At 43.0% G+C, this 24,322-nt stretch overlaps 1 protein-coding gene across 9 annotated transcripts in view; it reads right to left on the minus strand.

The window, feature by feature from the left end:
- Positions 1 to 24,322, minus strand: part of GABBR2 (gamma-aminobutyric acid type B receptor subunit 2) — a 1,059,696-nt gene that overhangs the window by 333,874 nt on the left and 701,500 nt on the right. The gene's annotated exons all lie outside the window — the stretch shown is intronic.

Raw genomic sequence — 24,322 nt, forward strand, 5'->3', positions numbered from 1 at the left:
GTAGGCAATTCCAGTCCTTGAGAGCCGGAGCCAGGTCAGGTTTTCAGGATATCCACAATAAATATGCATGAGATAGATTTGCATCTCAAGGAGGCAGTGCATGCAAATCCATCTCATACATATTCATTGTGGATATCCTGAAAACCTGACTTGGCTCCGGCTCTTGAGTACCGGAATTACCTACCTCTGGTCTAGTTCATCATAACTGAAAGATATAAGTACATATAAAATTATTAAACTTGATCCCACCAAACGTCTGCAAGGCATCATCAAGAGGATCATTAAAGAAGGAACTTATGCTGGTTTTCTGTCCTCCAGAGATGCGAGGTTCTTATTTACAGCTAACCCCACGATTCCAGTTATTTACTTTCTACCAAAAGTGCACAAGTGTTTAGCTCGTCCACCTGGACGACCTATTATTTCTTCTCGCAATTCACTCCTTGAACCTTTAAGTAAATTTGTGGATTTCTTTTTGAAAGATCTTGTTAGTTCTAGTGATACCTATATTAAAGATACTGTTCACTTTTTGAATATTTTGTCGTCAGTTCCATCTGATGATTTTCCTTTTTTAAAGTAACTCTAGACGTCACTTCCCTGTATACAGTCATTCCCCAGGACTCAGCAATTCAAATTGTGAAAGAAGCTCTTTTTGCATCAGCTAGGCCTTTTCTTATTCCACCTGAATTTCTTGTTCAATTGACAAGGCTAGCTCTAAAAGAAAATTTTTTTATCTTTGAGAATGAAATGTGTTTACTACAACTTACAGGGGTAGCAATGGGCGCTACATTTGCGCCATCTATTGCAAACTTATACATGATTGATTTTGAAAGGGTTTGGATTAAGAACTCCCCGTTTGAATCTTTGATTTATTCATGGCACAGATACATCGACGATGTATTCCTTCTTTGGAAAGGAACTCACAGCGAACTCAATTATTTTGTTTCCTGGCTAAATTCCTGTGACAATAACATCAAATTTTCAGTGGAATGTTCCAACACGAATATACATTTTTTAGATGTAGATATATGCCAGGATAACAATATGTTTGTAACTAAAGTTTTTACGAAAAATACTGATAAAAATACTTTCCTTCAATTTGACAGTTGTCATCTGTTAAAATTGAAGGAAAGTTTACCTTTTTCGCAAATGCTGAGAGTCCGAAGAAATTGTACTAATTTAAATGAATATCAAAAACAATCAAAGAAATTACAAGAGAAATTGACATCACGAGGTTATCCTCATCATGTAGTGAATAAGGCAAGACTTCGAGCAAAGTACACTAACAGAGACCATCTTTTGGATATGAAAAGGAACAATTCTTTTGAAGATGATGTAGAGACTTTTGTAATGAGGTACTCTTCTAATTCTAACAAAGTAACACAGATCATGAGAAGTAATTGGAACATCATGAAACTTCACTCTATTTTTGAAAACAAGGATCTTCGAATTGCTTTTTCAAGAAATTCAAATTGAAAAGAGATTCTATGTCCATCCATAATGAAATCTGTGTCAACATCTCAGCAGACCAAAGGCCACTATAAATGTCTATCATGTAATATATGTGAAATCACTATACAAACAAAAATTTTTATTAATCCCAATAACAATAAACAATATACATTGAATTATTTTACGAACTGCAGATCCTCCTTCATTATATATGTTATTCTCTGCCCCTGCAAGATGCTATATGTCGGAATGACGACACGTGATTTGAAAACAAGATTATGCGAACACAAGTCCAATCTTAAACGCAACCGATGCTCTGAAGTTATTGTAGAACACTGCACTCAGTACAAATATAATTTCTCTGACCTCAGAGTATTAGCTATTGATCATGAACCAAAAATTCAGCGCAGGGGAGACAGAGTTAAAAGATTACAGAGAAGAGAAGTAAGGTGGATTTATGTCCTTAAAAGTATGCATCCATATGGTCTAAATACGGCAGTAGACTGGTCTGTATTTATTTGATTTAGCTGCTCAATCATTTTAATGATTCATTTTAATGATTTATTTTGTCTAATGTTTCCTTCTTTAAAACACCCGATTGGTAGTTGCATGGCGCATGCGTTGGCGTCCTGTGCTCTTAAGCGCCATTTTTTCAAGCGGGTATGTGTAACAACAGCCCGGATTGCTATACGTTACCAGTAAGTAAGCTGTGCTTTAATTCTGCTGGTTTAATATTTAACAATTTCACATCATAGATATCTTTTAATCAATGATTTTGTCTTTATATTTTTATCTTTAGCCCGTTTGCCTTGTACTACCCTGAGGAAGCCGCATGAGTGCGGCGAAACGGGTCCCCGTTGGTTGGGATATACGGGTTGCTTACGGCTCGATGAACCTGCCGTTATATGCCACATCATGCTTAAAAGATAAGTGCCAGTTTAAGGCTTGCTCATGATGTTTTGTATTTGCTATCTTGCTATTTTGCACAGCCTATTTATTTGAATAAGCTAGATTTGCACTAGCCACTTTAGGAAATATTTGCACTTTAGGCATTTTTGCACAAAAAATTTGAAAAAATAAAGAAAAATCTATAAGAAAAAATTATAAGATAAGTACTTCACTTGACCAAAAGAGGTAAAAACGTACTGGGACACCGTCTAGCCCGCCTACTTCGCAGGGCTTTAAACTAGGTAAGTTGGGGGAGGGTATCCACTCACATTCCACAGCAGTAAGGAACCATCCAGTGGAGGCGAGACACAACCGCCCTTTTGAGCCCAAGGTAAGCACCCATAGCACGCATGACAGCTCTAACAAACACAAGGGATGGAGGGCCATGTATGTCAATGCACACAGTTTAGGCAATAAAATTCTGCAATTGGAAACCGAGATAGTGAATGCCAACCTAGATGTAGTGGCAATATCCGAGACCTGGTTCACGGACTCTCATGGGTGGGATATGGCTATACCGGGTTACAGTTTACTTCGTCGAGACAGAGAGGGCAGATTAGGCGGAGGGGTAGCGCTATACATTAAAGAAGGAATCAAAACCACCAGAATCTCGGAAGTCAAGTACAGCGGGGAATCCCTCTGGGTGAACCTGGCCAGAGGGAGAGAAAAATGCCTGTATCTTGGTGTGGTATACAGACCACCAAGACAACCGGAAGTCAAGGACACGGAACTAATCGAAGACATAGAAAATATCGCGCTAAGGGGGGACGTTGTACTAATGGGAGACTTCAATATGCCAGATGTAGACTGGAGCACACCTTCAGCAACAACCAGCGGAAGCAAGAGGCTATTAGCCTCCATAAAAGGAGCACGCCTCAATCAAATGGTAATGGAACCCACTAGGGCCCAAACGATCCTTGACCTAGTACTCACCAATGGAGAAAGCGTCTCAGAAATCTTCGTGGGAGATAAGCTAGCCTCCAGCGATCACAACATGATATGGTTCCATCTGAGGAAAGGTTTCCATAGATCAAACACTAAAACAAAGGTACTCAACTTCCGAGGAACAGACTTTGCACGTATGGGAGTTTTCGTCCATCAGGCACTCCAGGACCAAACGGAGACAGAGAATGTGGAGGATATGTGGTCATCCCTGAAATCTGTCATACACGAGGCAACCTGCCGTTACATAAAATCATCACATAAACAGCGAAGAAAGGACAAACCCCAGTGGTTCACCGCAGAGATCTCACGTCTCGTTAAGGAGAAGAAAAACGCATTTGCTTCCTTCAAACGCACCGGGAAAAGCGAAGATAAACTGCTACACAGGATCAAGTCCACAGAGGTCAAAACGGCAGTCAGGGAGGCCAAACTTCGAGTGGAAGAAACTCTAGCAAACAACATTAAGAAAGGGGACAAATCCTTCTTCCGGTATATCAGTGACAGGAAAAAGAACACAGACGGGATAGTACGCCTGAGAAAAACAGATGGGAATTACGCAGAATCAGATCCCGAAAAAGCAGAAATACTAAATAAATACTTCAGCTCGGTCTTCACCTGCGAGGCGCCAGGGTCCGGCCCTCAATTGAAACCACAGTCAAACACAAAAGACCCGTTTCGGAGTTTTAAATTCACACCCAGCGAGGTTTACTTTGAGCTAACAAAACTCAAGGTGGACAAAGCCATGGGACCGGACAATCTGCACCCCAGAGTACTTAGGGAGTTAGGTGATGTCCTGGCAGAACCGTTAGCCGTACTATTCAATTTCTCACTGAGTACAGGGACAGTCCCCTTGGACTGGAAAACAGCTAACGTCGTTCCTCTACACAAAAAGGGTTGCAAGACAGAGGCTGCAAATTACAGACCGGTGAGTCTGACATCAATAGTATGCAAAATCATGGAAACACTGATCAAACGCCAGTTGGACACGGTCTTGAACGAAGGGAATCTACGGGACCCCAATCAACATGGATTCACCAAGGGTAGGTCCTGCCAATCAAACCTCATCAGCTTCTTTGACTGGGTAACAAAAAGACTGGATGAAGGAGATTCACTGGACATAGTGTACCTGGACTTCAGTAAAGCTTTTGACAGCGTCCCACACCGCAGTCTGTTAAACAAGATGAAATCAATGGGGTTGGGAGAGACTCTGACGGCATGGGTCAGAGATTGGCTGAGTGGCAGACGTCAGAGGGTGATGGTTAACGGTACTTTCTCTGGGACATCGGAGGTGACCAGCGGGGTGCTTCAGGGCTCGGTCTTGGGTCCGCTCCTCTTCAACATATTCATAGGAGATCTGACTCAAGGGCTTCAAGGTAAAGTAACATTATTCGCCGACGACGCCAAACTATGTAATATGGTAAGCGAGGACAATTTACAAGATAGTATGGCGCAGGACCTGCGCACATTGGAATGCTGGTCCTCAACCTGGCAGCTGGGCTTCAATGCTGGAAAATGTAAGGTCATGCACCTAGGTAACAGAAACCCGTGCAGAACTTATACCTTGAACGGGGAGACCTTGACCAGGACTTCAGCGGAACGAGATTTGGGAGTAATCATTAGTGCAGACATGAAATCTGCCAATCAGGTGGAGAAGGCTTCCTCAAAGGCAAGGCAGATGCTGGGTTGCATCCGTAGAAGTTTTGTCAGCAGAAAGCCTGCTGTCATTATGCCATTGTACAGGGCCATGGTGAGACCTCATCTGGAATACTGCGTGCAATTCTGGAAGCCACACTACCGCAAAGACGTGCAGAGGGTCGAGTCGGTCCAAAGAATGGCCACCAGAATGGTCTCAGGGCTTAAAGGTCTCCCGTACGAAGCAAGACTAGACAATTTGCAGCTCTACACTCTAGAGGAGCGCAGGGAGAGGGGAGACATGATTGAGACGTTTAAATACATCACCGGACGTATAGAAGTGGAAGATGACATCTTCCTTCTTAGAGGCCCCTCAACCACAAGAGGGCACCCGCTCAAACTCAGGGGCGGAAAGTTTCACGGCGACACCAGGAAGTATTTCTTCACGGAGCGAGTGATTGATCGGTGGAACGGGCTTCCAGTGCAGGTGATCGAGGCAAGCAGCGTGCCAGATTTTAAGAATAAATGGGACGCCCATGTGGGATCCCTAAGAGGGTCAGGGCAAAACACTAGCTAATCTTAAGGGGAGGGTCTATAGTGGGCAGACTTGATGGGCCTTGGCCCTTTTCTGCCGTCATCTTTCTATGTTTCTATGTTTCTACTCCTTGAAGATAATGAGAAAACTAGTTTAGAGTGGTAGTATTTAAATAAAAAATTATTTTAATAATAAGAATTTAAATATTAAACACAATAATCAACAATGAAGGTTTTTTTGATCAATGAAAGAAACCACATGCCACAATTCCCTTTTGGACAATAACACTATTATCCTGGGAGTGGCAACTCTGAGATCTTTTCCTTCATTTATAAATTACCATTAGATTTAATGGTTTGTTGTTTTCAGTAGATTAACCTTTTGTGGATCTAGTTCATCTATACCAGGGGTAGGCAATTCCAGTCCTCGAGAGCCACAGGCAAATCAGGTTTTCAGGATATCCACAATGAATATGTATGAGATGGATTTGCATGCACTGCCTCCTTGAGATGCAAATCTATCCCATGCATATTTATTGTGGATATCCTGAAAACCTGACCTGCCTGTGGCTCTCGAGGACCGGAATTGCCTACCCCGATCTATACCATCTATTATTCTCTGCTATCCCTTTCCCTACATGTCTGTCCTATGGCTTCATGAATTCAGGTACAGTCTTCATCTGTACCACCTCCACAGGGAAGCCATTCTTCACATTCACCCACCATTTTGTAAAGAAGTACTGTATTTCCTAAGGTCACTCCTCAGTCTTTCCCCTTTAACCTTTATCTTATCCCCTTCTCATTCCAGAGCTTCCTTTCAGTTGAAAAACACATACCTCCTGTGCATTTATGCCATCAAAGAATTTAAATGTCTCTATTATATTTCACTTTTCCTGCCTTTCTTCCAAAGCATACATATTGAAATCTTTAAGAGGAGGTAGTGGAGGAAGAACATAAATTGTCATTAGGCTCCTTTAAACCTGATATATGAGATTAGACACATACCCCTGAATTCTAGATATGGAGCTTTGAATTATGCGTACAAATTTGGGTGCATGTCAAATTTCCTTGTGTAACTTAAGTTGAATAATGAGTCAATTTAATATCCAATTTGCAAGTTCTTCCGGAATTAATCCAGTTACCTCTCCTCCCTTGTAACCAAAAAAAACAACAACCAATACTGTTGTAACTTCACTGGAAATGTCCAGTTAGCTCTTTTGTAATTCGCCTTGAACTGCAAGGTATAGGTGGAATAGAAGTCCCTAATGTAATGTAAAGTAATGTAATAATTGGCTTCTTAAACAATTATCAATGTTAATTAGATTTACATTTAGGTGTGTAAATTTAGGCACTTTATCTACAGTGGCAGAAAGGAGGTGTAGAAATGGGAGAGTCAGGGGCATATCAGGGGCATTCCTCTAATTTATGCACATAATTACAGAATAAGGGGCCTTCTTAAGAAATTCAAATTCCTATGGGCTCCATCACATTTGCCATGCCGGGACTTGCCACCATGGCTTTGTAAAAAGGGCCTTAAATCTCGATTTGAGATCAATATTCTGTTTTTTTAAACTAAAATCATCTGTACATAACCTATTTATTCTAATAGTTGCCATTAATAGGTCTCTTAAGAGAAATTTACCCTACAGTCAGTTTTTAAGAATAGGGAAGAACTTCTTAAGAAGTCACAGAAAAGTACTAATGAGAAAATAGTATGCACATTAGAATTTAATTACCTTTCAAATAATATTCCTCTGCCCCCTTTTATGGTTGCATTAGGGCTTTTTTTTATTGCAGGCCATGGCAAAAAGCTTTGACACTCATACTTTACTTGGAATGGCAACTCCTGTCTCCATTGCGTTTGTGTCATGTTTTAAGTAGCAAGTTACCTAGGCTTTATAAGAATAGAATTTTAGTTTCCACATGGCAAAACATTAAAATTTATTAATAATGTAACACCTATTCCGATTCATCAATCCATGTGTAAGTCCTTGTGGTTGAACGCCAAGATTCAAACTGGCGCGTCTAAGATCCTCTGGAAGCACTGGCTGCAGGCAGGTATACGCACACTGGATGATGTGTTATCAGATGGAAAGCTGCTTGACTTTTCATGACTGCAACAAACATTTGGTATTGCAAAGTCTCAAGTACCGTATTTTCACGCATATAACGCGCGCGTTATACGCGTTTTTACCTACCGCGCATACCCCTCGCGCGTTATACGCATGAGCGCGGTATACAAAAGTTTTTCTACATAGTTCCCACCCCGCCCGACGCCCGATTCACCCCCCCAGCAGGACCACTCGCACCCCCACCCCGAACGACCGCTCGCACGCGCTCCCTCCCGCACCCGCGATCGGAGCAAGAGGGAGCCCAAGCCCTCTTGCCCGGCCGACTCCCCGACAATATCGGGCCAGGAGGGAGCCCAAACCCTCCTGGCCACGGCGACCCCCTACCCCCACCCCGCACTACATTACGGGCAGGAGGGATCCCAGGCCCTCCTGCCCTTGACGCAAACCCCCCTCCCTCCAACGACCGCCCCCCCCCAAGAACCTCCGACCGCCCCCCCCGCCGCCCCGCGACCCCCCTGGCCGCCCCCCACGACCCCCCCACCCCCCTTCCCCGTACCTTTGGTAGTTGGCCGGACAGACGGGAGCCAAACCCGCCTGTCCGGCAGGCAGCCAACGATGGAATGAGGCCGGATTGGCCCATCCGTCCCAAAGCTCCGCCTACTGGTGGGGCCTAAGGCGCGTGGGCCAATCAGAATAGGCCCTGGAGCCTTAGGTCCCACCTGGGGGCACGGCCTGAGGCACATGGTCGGGTTGGGCCCATGTGCCTCAGGCCGCGCCCCCAGGTGGGACCTAAGGCTCCAGGGCCTATTCTGATTGGCCCACGCGCCTTAGGCCCCACCAGTAGGCGGAGCTTTGGGACGGATGGGCCAATCCGGCCTTATTCCGTCGTTGGCTGCCTGCCGGACAGGCGGGTTTGGCTCCCGTCTGTCCGGCCAACTACCAAAGGTACGGGGAAGGGGGGTGAGGGTGTCGTGGGGGTCGGCCAGGGGGGTCGCAGGTCGGCTGGGGGGGCGGTTGGAGGTTCTTGGGGGGGGCGGTCGTTAGAGGGAGGGGGGTTTGCGTCGAGGGCAGGAGGGCCTGGGATCCCTCCTGCCCGTAATGTAGTGCGGGGGTCGCCGTGGCCAGGAGGGTTTGGGCTCCCTCCTGGCCCGATATTGTCGGGGAGTCGGCCGGGCAAGAGGGCTTGGGCTCCCTCTTGCTCCGATCGCGGGTGCGGGTGGGAGCGCGTGCGAGCGGTCGTTCGGGGTGGGGGTGCGAGCGGTCCTGCTGGGGGGGGTGAATCGGGCGTCGGGCGGGGTGGGAACTATGTAGAAAAACTTTTGTATCTCGTGGGCTCTTATTAGACTCTCTGCTGTGTCTTCCAGAAGGGAGGATATTTAGTGGGCAAGCCATAAGCTTCTAATAAAAGCATTTATGAGGGGGCGGTCGGAGGTTCTTGGGGGGGGGGGGGCGGTCGTTGGAGGGAGGGGGGTTTGCGTTGAGGGCAGGAGGGCCTGGGATCCCTCCTGCCCGTAATGTAGTGCGGGGTGGGGGTAGGGGGTCGCCGTGGCCAGGAGGGTTTGGGCTCCCTCCTGGCCCGATATTGTCGGGGAGTCGGCGGTCCTTCGGGGTGGGGGTGCGAGTGGTCCTGCCGGGGGGGGGGGGGCGGGCAGGGCAGGGCGGGTAAACGGAGAGTCGGGACAGCGCACGGAGAGTCGGGGAGGGCGAAAGGAGAGTCGGGGTGGCCAGAGGAGAGTCGGGGCGGGCGAAAGGAGAGTCGGGGTGGCCAGAGGAGAGTCGGGGCGGGCGAAAGGACAGTCGGGCAGCATGCGCTTTATACCCGTGAGCGCGGTATACAAAAGTTTTTATACATAATATCGTGGTTTCTGCGCGCTATACCCGTGTGCGCGTTATACCCGTGTGCGCGTTATCTGCGTGAAAATACGGTATATAAGTGGTTGAAGTTGAAGCAGGCCATTCATAAGGGATTCCATGATTGGTGTAACTTAAAAACTCAATATAGCTTACCGGGTCTGTGCTTCCAGACAGATTTCCTGGGACATCAGGCAGCCAAGTGGTATAAATTAATATCGGAATATTTGAATAAGAAGCTAAAAACTAGTCTTAAAGACATTTGGAGCATTGAGACAAAGCAGCAAATTTTTGCTACTCAATGGCCACGGATTTGGATTTGGACTTGGGAGGATGAGATGGACAACTTCAGCATCTATGAGGCAGACTTGGTTTTTTCTGTTGTATAGAATTTTCTGGACCTCTGTTCGGTTGCAAAAGTTAGATAGTTCTAAGTCAAATAGATGCTGGCACTGTCATCTTGATATAGGGATGCTGGATCAACTATTGTTCTATTGCCCCTTGATACTTAAATTTTGGAGATCTATATGGGGTCAAATTACTATGATCCTGGAAGTTCCATTATCAGTGGTGTATAATGTTGTATTGTTTGGAACTTTATTAATGCCCAAAAGTCCAATTAATGCAAATCAGAATAGATTACTTCTCATCATAACAGGAGTTGCTATGCAGCTGATCATGAAAAACTGGAAAAATTGGGACAGGTTAAATTACAATTTTTGGTGGGAAACCATATGTAAAAGTTATAAATTTGAACGTATGAATTCGATACAATTGGGACACTATAATAAATTCAAGGTGGTTTGGGATACATTAACAAAATTTTGTAAGAATTGATCATACGTATTTCCCCTTGATTTCTGTTATGCACGTCCAGGAAGGGTGGGTGGGAAGGTATGGGGGGGGGGGGTGATATATATTTATTATATCATTTGATTGTATTGAGTGCTGATTATTGTATTATTTGTTTGCTTATCTGTTGCACTTACTGTTGGGTTTTGAAAATGAATAAAGATTAAAAAAAAAAAGAAAAAGCATCTATTGATAATTTTGCTGGTAAAGAATTATTAATTGCATATAAAATAGGAAGTAATTTAAGAGATATTTTAGTGTCATCAGCATTTTGTAATACATCTCTAGTTAAGAGAGATATACTGCATGAACATTTTCCTTATGGAAATCCATATGCAAATTGTTTGATCTGTTTAGATAATATTAATATTAATTCTTTTCAACACCCTGTTATGAGTAAAATGTTTTATTTGAGACTTTTTTGTAATTGTAAGACTGAAAAAATAATATATGCATGTTGGTGCCCATGCCCAGATTGGATCGATCAAATGGGTTTAAATAAGAGTTAAAAAAAAATAAAAAATTGGTTGAACATTCTATAAAGAAAAATCACAAATTTTTTGTTATATGTAAACCAAACTTGTCATAGAGAGATGGAGACAGAGGTTACCATACTTATGATTACTGAGCAGAAGATGATTTTTGAATTTAATACCATTTATCCTTCAGGATTAAATAGAGAACTAGAACTTTTAGCTTGTATATGATTTTGATATATAATTGATGGTGTAATTTTATGGAGCAGCATTATTTATTTATATATACAGGAGTGTTCCTAAGACAGCAGGGCCAGTTGAAGCTGTTGGAGACATTCCATCTCTGGTAAAGTCAGAAAATCCAGAGACTGGTGTTTTCTCCGAAAGCACCAGAGGGAGTAAGAGGGCAGATTGGTCTGTAGTACAGCATACACACTTAACAGAAAGTAAACGTTTTAAATCAGGAAGCAGGCAGCTGCAGCGTGCTGTGTAGAGTCTTTCACCTGGTGGTTGGGGGCAGGGCACTAGCCTATTAAATGCTAGGGCTGCACTGCTAGAGGAGGAGGAGGTGTGATAGGACATGAAGAGTGAGCATCCCAGACATACCATAATATAACTTCATTCTTCTATAATAATAAAAATAATAATAATAACAGTTTATATACCGCAGGACCGTGAAGTTCAATGCGGTTTACAATAATTAAAAGATGGTACAACTTGAGTGGAACTTGAGTTAAGAGCTAGTGATTAGCAGGTATAGATTAATAGTTATTTTGGAGTAAGAATTGTACAGGTCAGCTGCCTAAATACTTCAGGAACAGATATACCGCCACGATCTTACGATTTCTAGGCGGTTTACACTGAAGAGAACTGGACAATCAGCGAATTACAGAATACAAATAGTAAAAGTACAACATGTTACTCAAGAATAGTCAGTATAGAATTATTAATTTTAAATGATTTCTGTTTAGGACAGGGGTGTCCAACCTGCGGCCCCATGAAGTATTTTGTGCGGCCCCGGTCAAGGGCGATGCAGTGTTTTCCTGTGCTGCCCCCGGGTGTTTACCAGCTTGCCGGCTCCCTCCTTTGTCTTGCTGCAGCATTTGCGCGGCCCCAGAAATTTTTTTTCAGCCAATGCGGCCCAGGGAAGCCAAAAGGTTGGACACCCCTGGTTTAGGAGCTAAATCTGTCAAACAATGCAGTCTTAATTTCTTTCCAAAATGCGCCATAAGTCAACCTGGCTCCATTGATGTAATTGCCTAACCAAGACTGCTGTTTACTTGCTTGAAACATGAAAGTTCTATTCCAGAAAGGACCTGTATTTACAGCCAGTGATCCTTGGATAGGCAAAAATCCAGCAGCATGGCCAGGAGAAGCCAGGGCTGAGGGATCAGGCTGCAGGGGAACTGCCACAAGCCATCCTCTATAATAAAACCCTAAGCGCGCATGCGCGCTTAGGGTTTTGTGATCCCTGCCACCGTATTGTCTGTCTCCGTGCCGAATTTGATTTGCGGCGCATAGGATGGCTTGCGGTGGCTCAACGATGGTTTGCAGCGCGTGGAGAGATTTGAGCGGCGGTGGTGGTTTTACTCCTGCGCTGCCTCTGCCGGGACGCCTCTTCTCACCCCCGGACCAGCAAACGCAGCAGCCGTGGGGCACTTGCTAGGCCAGCCCATTTCGATAATGCGAGGTGGGCTGGCCTAGCAATAGCCCCGAGGCTGCCCAGGCTAGCGGATGCTGGACAGGGGGAGCAGGGAAAGGAGAAGGGGTACTACTGGACAAGCAGATCAGGTAAGGTGTGCTGCTGGACAAGGGGGGAGGTAAAAAGAAGGGAGAAGGCCTACTGCTGGACAGGGGGAGCAGGGAAGAAGTGCTGCTGGACAGGGGGGAGGTAAAACAAAGGGAAAAGGGCTGCTGCTGGATAGGGGGAGCAGGGAAGGGGTGCTGCTGGACATGGGAGAGGGAAAAGGAAGGAAAAAGGGCTACTGCTGGACAGGGGGAGCAGGCAAGGGGTGGTGGTGGACAGCCGAGGAAAGAGAGAGAAAGAAAGACAGACACACACATCTATTCTAGCACCCGTTAATGTTAGGCTTAAAGACTAGTGGACCTATAAAAGGCAAATGGAGACGCAGGTCTATGCAGAGTAAGCAAATACAGACCAACAAGCAATAGAGGACTACTTGAACTAAGGCAAGCGAAACGGTTAAGAAATGCTTAAAAGTGAAGAGTAGTGATGACAAGTACTACAGACTTTTAATTTTTCTTCTTTTGCAATAAGGAACTGTTTGCTACACAGTATTGTGTGAAACCAAGGTTTTATGAGGAACAGTTGAAAGTTGTTGTTTTTTTCTCTAGGCTTGTGTAAGAAACCGTCTAGTGCTGGGGGCACTGGAGCTGTGTTGATTAGTGCAGCACAGCTGTGAAAATAAGTTTTTGTTTTCTTGTCTGTTTTCACTGAGATTTTTATATGCTTGAACCAGGGTGAGTGCAGAACTCTTTCTTAAAGATCCTACCTGTGTGAACTTCTGTGCCTGCACTGCACGTGGCTTAAAGAACATCTGGATCAGAGTACAGCTGAAGTAAAGACTGGGAAGCACAGAGAAGCCCAGGAGCTGTTTCCAAACGTTTTTCTTTTAGTTGTTACAAGTATGAACACTGATGCTGAAATTTCTTTTCATTGGGAGCATTCTGACACTGTGAACTGTATCTTGGTTTTTGTCTTTTGAATTGTTCTTTTAGGACTTTTTGTGGTTTGGAACAACCAGACACCCTTTTGAACTGAGTTGTAATAAAGTATAATTCATATTTCAGTTACAGCTAGAAAACCTGGCTTTTCTCAAAAAATGTAAGTCTCTCTCCAACTTAGGAATCAAGGAAACTTATATCTTGGCATCCCAAGTCCTCTAAATTTTCTTCACACTTCTACCTCTAAACCTCTGTTGTAGTTCCTTCCTATTTCTCCTACTGTAAACCGCGTCGAGCTCTACGAACGTGGAGATGATGCGGTATACAAACCTAAGGATTAGATTAGATTAGAGCTTCAAGTTGCCGCCTTACAAATCTCCTGAATGAGAATGGATTTCAGATTTGCTATTGAAGCAGCCATAGCTCTTACTTTATGAGCTTCAATTATTCCAGGCGGTTGAACTTGCGCTCTTGTGTAGCAAAATTTGATGCAATGTACTATCCAAGAGGAGAGAGCTCTTTTGGATGCAGGTTTCCTTGTGGAGCTGGTTATAGGAAATGAGCTGGTTTGTTTGTCACAGGGAAACAGTTGCCTCGAGATAAAAAAGCAATACTCTTCTACAGTCCAATGTATGTAGATGTTGCTCTGATAGAGGAATGTGGAGGCGGAAAAACCGATGGCAGAGTTATAGTTTGGTTGAAATGAAAATCCATGGCAACCTTCGGAAGGAATTTTGGATGAGTTCGTAATAGTACTTTATGCGGAAAAAATTGGAGGTAAGGATAATATGTGACTAGTGCTTGAAGATCACTAATTCTTCTTGCTGAAATTAAAGCTATAAGAAAAAACTGTTTTCCAAGTCAGGAAAGGAAGCGAAGCAGACCCCAATGGTTCAAACGGGTCCTGCATTAAGACATCCAGAACTAAATTCAGGTCCCATGCTGGAGATGTATCTCTTGTTGGAGGCCTGAGATTATTAAGACCTCTAATAAAACAAGAAATGAGCGGATGATGTGAAACTGGTTTACTGTCCACTAAAGCAGTGTTTTTCAACCTTTTTACACCTATGGAATGGCAGAAATAAAAGAATTATTCTGTGGACCGGCATCGGTCCGTGGACCGGCGGTTGAAGAACACTGGGACAAGTCATGGGCCAGACCCCGCCTATCTCTACCCAATCTCCACCCCAGACCCCGCCCCCATAATAGTACTAATTGCACCTTGCAAGTCCCGTGCCTCATCTGGAAGCCTTCCCTCTGACGTTGCAACGTCAGAGAGAAGGCTTCCGGTTCAGGCACAGGATGCCCGTAGGAGCCACTGCCCATGGCTTTGTGCACTGAATCAGTTAGGAAGAGGGAGCTGGCTCAAAGATAACGCCGCATCGATCGCACCGTGAACCGGCGGTTGAAGAACACTATTTCGGTCTGATGCATGTGCTGGTCCTGTGGACTGGTAGGAAATTTCTGTGGACCGGCACTGGTCCATGGACCGGTGGTTGAAGAACATTGCAATAAAGTATGGAAGGCCGAGATAGCTGCAAGATGAAAGTAGACTGAATTTGATTTGAGACCCGAATCTGGCAAATGCAGAAGATATGATAAAATGCAGTCAGTTGGACAACTCAGAGGATCCTGGTAGTGATCGTGTGACCAGATGGAAAAATGTCCAAATAAGGAAACACCGTGTGGTGCTGTTTTCGCAGATGTGCTGCTACCACAGCCAGGCACTTCATGAAAACTCTCGGTGCTGGCGACAGGCCAAAGGGTAACACCTTGTATTGAAAATGTTGACTTAGGAATTTGAAATGAAGGCAGTGCCAGTGAGCAGGATGAATGGGGATGTGAGTGTATGCATCCTTGAGGTCTAGGGCAGCTAGCCAATCATATTGTTTCAATAGAGGCAGAATTATTGGAAGAGAAATCATCCTGAACTTCTCCTTCTTGAGACAGGCATTGAGAGGTCTGAGGTCTAGAATTGGTCATAGGCCTTGCATCTTTTTGTGGATGAGGAAGAACCTGGAGTAGAAGCCGTTGTTTGCCTGAGCTCTTGGCACCTTCTCGATGACATTGCTGCTTAGAAGAAGAGAGACTTCTGCTGTGAGCTGCAGAATGTGCTGATGTGGAACTGCAGAAGGAAGCAGAGGTTGAAATGGTGTGGTGTTGAGAAGGAAATTGAGGAAACTATGCTGAAGTAATGGCCTGCCAAGCTGAAAGGAAGTGAGCTAGACGCCCCCCTGATAGATGGTCAAAAACTAGGAGAAGGCTAAATAGCAGGAAGATGAGACATAGTCTGTTGCTTCCTGTCTCTCGAACACCATTTAGGAAGGAAAGAAGAAGACTGCAATCTTTGAAAAGCAGATCGGTTATACGGAGCAAATTTGTGTCTTGGGTAGTATTGCTGAAAAAACTGCTGATGTATGCTCTTCAGTAAGAGAAAGAAGAAGATGAAGGCCATCTAAACGTGAGGATGTTACAAGGAATCCGCTGAGAGTTCCCTACTAGTTGAGGAGTCTTCTTTAAGCTGTGAAACTGTTGCTTGAACTTTTTCACCAAAAAGACTGTCACCCAAGCAGGGAGCATCTGCCAACCTATTATGCAGGTCCTCTGTAAGATCCAACGCTCACAACCATGCAGTGCATTTGGCCACTACAGCTACCGCTGCGGTTAGAGATGTCATGTCATAGGCATTATAGTTGGTTTTAATTAGATGATAGATAGATTCTTGAAGGGCAAATGAGAAGAGTTGGTAATGGTTCCTGAGAAGCAGCTTCTAATTGCTGCAAATTGGAGAATTTGCAGCTGGTGGGCAATGATCTTCGATGAAAGCATTGAGCCCTGATAAACTTTGCAGCCTATGGAGTCAAGAAGGTGAAGGTCCTTTCCTGGGGGCACAGATAATGGACACTTTGAAACTTTAGCTTTTTTGATAGCTGACTCCGATACCATCAATTGGTGAGGAAGTTGTTGGAGATCATGACCAAGGGATGGTTGAACCTTATATTTCAACTCCAATCACTTAGTAAGATGTTGATACTGAAACAGGTTTTTGCCATTTGAAGATCCTGTAGAACTTGATGTACTGGCAGAGCCACTAACTCCTTCAAAGGGGTCTTACAAGACTGCAGAATAGTTTGAAAATCTTTGCTACCTGTTGACATTGATACCTGATCCAGGCAAAGCAGGGAAGAAAACTTCTGTATAAATTTCAGGTAGGAATACTCCTCTGAAGGGGCTGGCCGAACAACCTGAAATGGTTGAGGATCTGAAACCGGATGTACGTCTGGCTCTAACCAGGCAGGAAGAGAGTGGGGTCCCTGAACTGCAAATGCGCAGATAGGCGTACCTGGATCCTAGGTTACTAGAGGCGATGTCACAATTAGACTTGACAGCAAAGGCTCTTCTATGACAATCTGCTGGATACATGCTGAACATTGTTGGGCCTTCAAGGACTGGAGGGGCCTGAGGAAAACACTGAAGCAAATGAACTCTGTCTTGCATTAATCTTTGAAATGTGAAAAAATTTGTTTCAAGTTTAATAATTGTTTTGATTAATCGCTTAATTATATTTCAAAGCGATGAACAAATTAAAATTACAATTTATGGGAAACAATACATTACAGAACAATACATAATGACATTCGAAATTAAAAATTTAACATTACAAACTTATATACACAAGGAAGGGGGGAGATGAAATACAAAATCAATATAGAAAAGTAGAACAAAAAGGGAAAAATACAAAATGAGCAACAGAAAGACAATATAATATAGTACAATAAAATAATCTGAGCTGCGGAGAGTTTCGGTAATTACCAAAAGCATCTTTAAAGAGAAATGTTTTTAAATTACTTTTAAATTTCTCAAGATTCTGCTCTTCCCTTAAATAAATTGGAAGGGCGTTCCACAACTGAGGTGCAGTAACAGAGAAAATGAATTGTCGTCTTGTATTGATAACCTTAAGGGATGGAATAGTTAGTAAGTTCTGTTCGTTGGATCTCAGAGTTCTGTTTGGAGAATATGGAATTAATAGTTTATAAATAAATGCTGGGGTTTTATTAAGAAGGGTTTTGAAAGTGAGTATGCATAGTTTGTATGTTATCTGATGGGAGACTGGAAGCCAGTGCGCATCTTTTAAGAGGGGTGTATGATCAAATTTCCTAGTTTTAGTTATAAGTTTAATGGAAGCATTTTGAATGATCTGTAAGCGTTTTATTTCATTTAAAGAGATACCTTTAAAAAGAGCATTACAATAATCAATTCTGGAGGTCACCAAAGAATGAATAAGAATATTAAGTGATTTAGAACATAAAAATTTTGAAATTGATCGAATTTGTCTTAGTCTATAAAAAGTTGTTTTAATAATGTTACTAATGTGATCATGAAAATTCATTGTGATCAAAGATCACCCCTAAAATTTTAGTATTACTAACTATTTGTAGGGGGACATTTTTTATAGAAATGGGAGCAACAAGGGAAGAACTGTCTTTCCAGGGGAAAAGCATCACATTAGTTTTTTTTATATTAAGTGCTAATCTGTTTAAGTCTAGCCAATGGTAGATTTGATCGAGTTTCTCATTGATTGCTATGATATCAGAAGTTTTGCTAGCGTCTAATGGATGTAGAAGCTGGATATCGTCAGCGTAGACAAAGACTTGGAAACCCACAGATTAGCATAAAGTAAGTAGAGGGGCAAGCCCTGGGTAGTGTGTTCTGGCTGAGGAGCAGGTGATAGAACTCTTTTAGGAGGTTCCTGCCCCATAGGTGTAGGAGAGGTTCCACGTTTAGATTTTGAGCCCTTAGCAGATTTGGAGGAGTTACTTGAAGCTGCCTTCCCTATTGCCTCTTTCCTAGTCAAAGCCACTGCTACTTGATAATTAGAGCTCTGTGATAATGAAGATGTTATTGGAGGAGACAGTGTTCCAGCGTCGGTAGCTTCTTTTTTAATCCTGTTGATAGTGTCAGTTTTTTAACTTCCCAATGGCATCAGCATTAGTTGGTTACTCTCCCCTTGCGGTACCAAGACAGGACCTGGGGGAGGGAGCTAGCGGCGGTGCTTGCGGCTGACCTATTTGTGAAGAAATTCCGGTGCAAAGAGTTGATTCAGAGCCACCATCCATTGCAGCTCAGTGAGAAAATGAAAACACTGCTTCGCAATTTCAGCGCCCAGTAGATTAAGTCTTGGCGCTACTCAATGTTCAGGGCTGAAATGCTGACTTCTGCCGTCAGTCTTTTTTTTTTCACAGAAGTTTTGCTGTTTGCCAATTATCCCCCCCGTTTATTCTTCTTCTTCTTCTTTTTTTTTTCTTTTTTTTTTTAAATTAAGGGACTTAAAGCTGCTCAACCTATTAAACCAAGAATTAAATCTTTTTTTTTTTTTTTTGAGAAGAGAAGAGAAGAGAGCTGCGACCTGTCAGGAGCTTCCTATTGAAGGGGTATGTGAAGCCAGTGAACCAATGGAAGTGGGAGTAACAATCAAATCAGACTAAGCAAAGTCTGTGAGTTTTTGTGTATTTCTAATTTTTTTGATTGGATTCTTTTACCTGCTCCCAGTCATCTTTTCTGGACTGTGTTTAACCTGTGAAACTCAGAGTGAGTTAGGGGAGAGAAGTTTGCTGACACCCGGGAGGGAGTTTTGAAAGCTGTGTCTGCACTTTTTGGAAAAGCAAACTTAGACCACTCCTCTGTACCCAGCCTTGATATTTTCTTAGGCTGGAGGTTTCTTTTTGGTTTATGGTTTGGGACCAAGAAGATTGAAAGCTGGAAAAGCATAATATTTGCAGAAACTACTTGGAGTGTTGTGAACTGCACTTACCTGAATTCTGCTTGGGAGCAGACTTGGGTGTGAAAACAAAATTTGGGTAAAAGTAGGAAATTCTGAGGGCTGCCAGAGTTTACCTCTGGCCATTTTTGGTTTTGGACAGTTTTTATTTTTATTAAGCTTGGAGCCATTTTGACTTGTGGAGCTGTCTGACTTTATTTTATACAGTAAAGTTTTCATATTGCCATTCTACAGCAGTGTTTGCGTTTGATTCCAGTTCCTTTGTAAAACCTGCAGGGTGACTCCAGTCCGGGTCACACGCCGGTGCACTTTTTGTGTATAGCCACTGAGAGCATTGCTGAGTCCCGGCCTAGGGCTGCAATGTGGCTACAATATTTTAAGATAAGTATGGATGGAGTTGTGCTTTTCTGCTACCTACTCGTGGGGCTCAATTGGAACTTGTTCATATCATTCCACTGTACTCAGTTTTTTCATTCTTGAGATGCGTGCTGGTTTTCTATTATAGTTTAGACATTGATCAACCTATTGTATTATTCACAGAATACCATATGTCAATGCTTGTTTTTTCTCATCTGTACAATTGGATTGTATCATGTCTTAGTTTTCATTGGTGTATTGTACTCCTTATTCTGTACAAAACCAATAAAATCTTTGAACTAAAAAAGAAGTACAATTTACATTGGAAGAGGAAGAAATCTTTGAGTTAGAACAAACTACTGATTGTCAATGGAGTATATTGCCTCGAAGAGAAGAGTCTTTAATGTCTTTCGAAATTTGAGATAATAAGGTTCCATTTTGAAGGCTATTGGGAGGCTGTTCCAGGTCTTTGTGCTGATGTAGATGATAAATGTGTTAAACGTGCACTTGTATTTTATTCTAATCTAATCTAATCCTTAGGTTTGTATACCGCATCATCTCCACATTCGTAGAGCTCGACGCGGTTTACAATAGGAGAAATAGGAAGGAACTACAACAGAGGGTTAGAGGTATAAGTGTGAAGAAAATTTAGAGGACTTGGGATGCCAAGATATAAGAGTTTCCTTGATTCCTAAGTTGGAGGGAGACTTACATTTTTTGAGAAAAGCCAGGTTTTAGATGTTTGCGGAAAACTTGGAGAGAGCTCAAGTTCCGAAGAGGGGAGGTAAGGTTGTTCCAGAGCTCAGTGATTTTGAACTGGAGGGAGGTCCCTAGCTTTCCTGTGTGGGAAATGCCTTTTAGCGAGGGGAAGGATAATTTTAATTTGTGGGAGGATCTGGTGGTATTAGGGTTTGAGGAATTCCAAGAAAGAGGGATAAAGGGAGGGAGGATACCATATAGGATTTTGAAAGTTAAACAGGCGCATTTATAGTGGACCCTGGCGATTATCGGAAGCCAGTGGAGCTTGGCCAGGAGTGGAGAGACATGGTCAAATTTACTTTTAGCGAATATGAGCTTGGCCGCGGCATTCTGAATCCGTTGGAGTCTGTGGAGGTTTTTCTTAGTTAGGCTTAAGTAGATAGAGTTGCAATAGTCCAATCTGGAGAGGATGATGGATTGGACAAGGAGGGTAAAATGTTTTTGATGGAAGCAGGATCTAACTTTCCTCAGCATGTGAAGGCTGAAAAAGCATTTTTTTACCAAGGATTGGAGGTGGTCATTGAAGGACAATATGGAATCAATGATGATGCCCAAGACCTTGCTCGAAAACTCAAGCTGTAGAGAGGAGCCAGAGGGTAGTGGGATGGAGGTGGGTAGGTGATCTAGTTTTGGACCGAGCCAAAGAAGTCTTGTTTTGGACTCATTCAATTTCATTTGCACAGTGTGGGCCCAGGATTGTAGGGCCCTTTATTAAATGGGAGGATCAGAAGTTTCGTGATGTTTCTCGTTGAACTGGACAAAAAATTGATGAAAAGGTTTATAAGAGGTTCAGCTGAGCTTACATATAAGATATGATACATTATGCATGATATTTGAATTTAATGCATGTACTGATTGGCAACCAGTGAAGTCTGTTGAAATAGGGCGATATGGAGTCATTTTTTCAGTTTGAAAATTAGCCATATTGCTGTGTTTTGAATCACTTGTAGTTTGCGGATGAGGGTGGTGTTTATACCTGCATAAAGGGAGTTACAACAGTCCAGTTGAGACAGTACTAACATTTGTGTCAGTAATGCAAAGTGATGACTGTGGAAGAAGGGTCTGTTTAGGCAGAGTTGTCTCATGCTGTAGAAGGTTTTTCTTCTCAAATGTTGGAGATCTGGGGTTCATAGAAGAGGGTTGAGTCCAATATGACCCCGAGTATTCTGGAGGTTTTTATGATATTTAGTTTGATTCCCGAGGGCAGGGTGACAGCTATTGGGACTGTTTGCAAGGAACTGTGAAACCACAGTATTTTTGTTTTTGCTGTGTTCAGTTTGAGCTTTTTGAGTGTGGCCCATGTTTGTATCTTGTCTATGCTGTTGGCAACCAAGCAAGACACTACATAGCCACAGACATGGCCGAAGCTCTGGATGTTAGCTCAAATGCAGTTCTTGCCATGTACTTTCTGTTTTGTAGGATATTGTGAACTGTGTTCTGAAAATTCTCAAGACGATCCAAGAGAAGATATTGTTGAAACTCAGACAAGTGCCGTGTCAGATGTTTAAGGTAAAAGAATAAAAGTTATAATTTAGAACTCTGTTAGCCAACACAGAATTTTGATAAAGGCGATGACCAAATTTATCCATAGTCCTCCCCTTCCATTCCTGTGGTGCTGAGGCATAAACCCTGGAGCTGTTAGGTTTCTTTTAAGAGTTGATTCTACAAATAAGGACTGATATTGGAATTGTGGCTTGTAAAACCCCAGACAGGATATTATTCTAAAGAGGTAATCAATTTTTCTTGGCGCTTTAGTGACAGAAAAAGGAATATCCCAATTTTTGAAGAAGGTGTCTTTGAGGAAACCTTGTAAGGGCAAATTAAGTAGCTTCTTAGGAGGTTCATCAAAATCTAAAGCATCCAGAAGTTCGGCCCTGGGTTCAATGTCGGCCTCCAATCTGACAGAGAGAGCCTTTCCCAAATAATATATTTAGTGAAGGAGAGTCCTTCAGGTAGAGATCTTCTTCTAGGAGGAGGAGACAGACCTGAAGGAAGACCATAAGATTCAGGAGCTGATAAAGTATGCTCACATTAAGAATCAGAGTAGCCATGAGAAAGATCAGAGTCATAAGGTTCAGGTGACTTATGGGAATGGTGAGAAGAACTTCCTCAATGTTGGTACTGATCTAATGAGGATGATGAGGATTGGTGTGAAGATCTTTTATACCTGGAAGCATAGGGGTGAGAGCGACAATGCTTTGATGAAGAACTTTGATGTTTTCATGAAAAGTGTTGATGCTTCGATGATGAACATCGGTGCTTCAATGGTGATCTTTGAGATTTTTCGATGTAGATCGACGATGCCTCGAACAGGAGGAACAGTGCCTCAATGGAGAGTATTGTTGTCGTCTACCCTGAGGCCTTAAAATGCTATAATTAGGCTGGATCGTACCAAGGGAGTCGATGCAAGCACCGGTGTTGAGAGTGCAATTTGAATATATTACCGATCTTCCCTGGAAAAACTCCTTGAGTTGTTCCTTGGAAATTTGCAACGGTACCCTTTGGTTAATAGCCGGTACCATTGGTGTAGCAGGGTGTCGAGGGATGAGTGACCTTGAAGAGGATGCATGCCTTGAAGGAGACACAGCCTGACTGAAGGAGAGCATTGGCGTTGATGTTTAGCCTGCATCAAGAGAATCAATAGGAGGAAATATTTTTTTCACTCAGAGAATAATTAAGCTCTGCAATGCATTGACAGAGGTTGTGGTAAGAGTGGATAACATAGCTGGTTTTAAGAAAGGTTTGGACAATTTCCTGGAGGAAAAATCCATAGTCTATTATTGAGAAAGACATGGGGGAAGCCACTGCTTGCCTGAATTGGTAGCATGGAATATTACTACTCCTTGGGTTTTGGCCAGGTACATGTTACCTTGATTGGCCACCATGAGAATTTGCTACTGGGCTTGATGGACCATTGGTCTGATCCAAAAAGGCTGTAGAGGCCTGTGACGTTTGCTGGGAAGAGGATGGCTTCTGAGCAGGCTTCCCCAATGCTGGAATAACTTTCGATGTTGGTGTTGCTGGTACCGAAGGCTCGGAACGATCCTAAGAGTCCATGATGGAGCTGAAGATCTTCTCTTGTTGGATGCGTTGAGCTTTCAACGAGCATTTCTGCAGGGTGGAACAATGTGTACAGGAGTCTACCTGATGTTCAGGGCTCAAACACAGCAAACACCAACTATGTGGGTCAATGATGGAAATAAGGCACTGACACCAACGGCACTTCTTAAACCTACTCAATGATTTTGACATGGACGGGAAAATCTCGGTGGCATATTTAAACTCAATTTTGATTACAGAAAAAGAAAAGACCTCTGAGGTTGAAAAACAAAGGGCCTAAGGAAAAAGAACACCAAAATTATTAGAATTTTTTTTTACCTGAATAAAAATAGGTTTAGAAAATAACTTGGCAAAAGCCCAGAAAAAAAGAGATGTTGATAGGAAGGCAATAATCACATTGAACAGAGTCCAGAAAAAGCACGGAAAACAAAGAACTGAGGTACTGTGAACTGGCGTCGGGCGGGAAGGCACTTGTGCAAACACGGTGCGGGTACCACTGTCCACATCAGGCTCCGTGGATGACATCACCCACATGTGAGAATATGCTTTCTGCTTGTCCTAGGATAAATGGTCTCTATCTGCTCTCATTTACTGTGAAACTGTATACTTCATCATACACCTCTTAAATTAATTAATTTTTCCACATAACTCTTTTGGTGCTCCTTTGCTCCCACCCAGCATTACAAAGTATTCATATCTGTATTAATATCAGAAGCTTTTTATAGGTTCAGAGCCAAACAGTTTACCACACAGTGATTTGTCTATGAGAAGCTTCAACACTCTGAATCTTCAATGTTTTCTCAGCTCAAAGCAAGATCTACTCAGTTGATTCTCCACTTACTCAATTATATACATTTGCACAAAGGCACACATGTTTTCTGTAACTTTGACTTAAAACCATCCATTACCCCCCGGATCAGATTTGA

This window comes from Geotrypetes seraphini, chromosome 2 (genome assembly GCF_902459505.1).
Source record: "Geotrypetes seraphini chromosome 2, aGeoSer1.1, whole genome shotgun sequence".
In the NCBI taxonomy this organism is placed as follows: domain Eukaryota; kingdom Metazoa; phylum Chordata; class Amphibia; order Gymnophiona; family Dermophiidae; genus Geotrypetes; species Geotrypetes seraphini.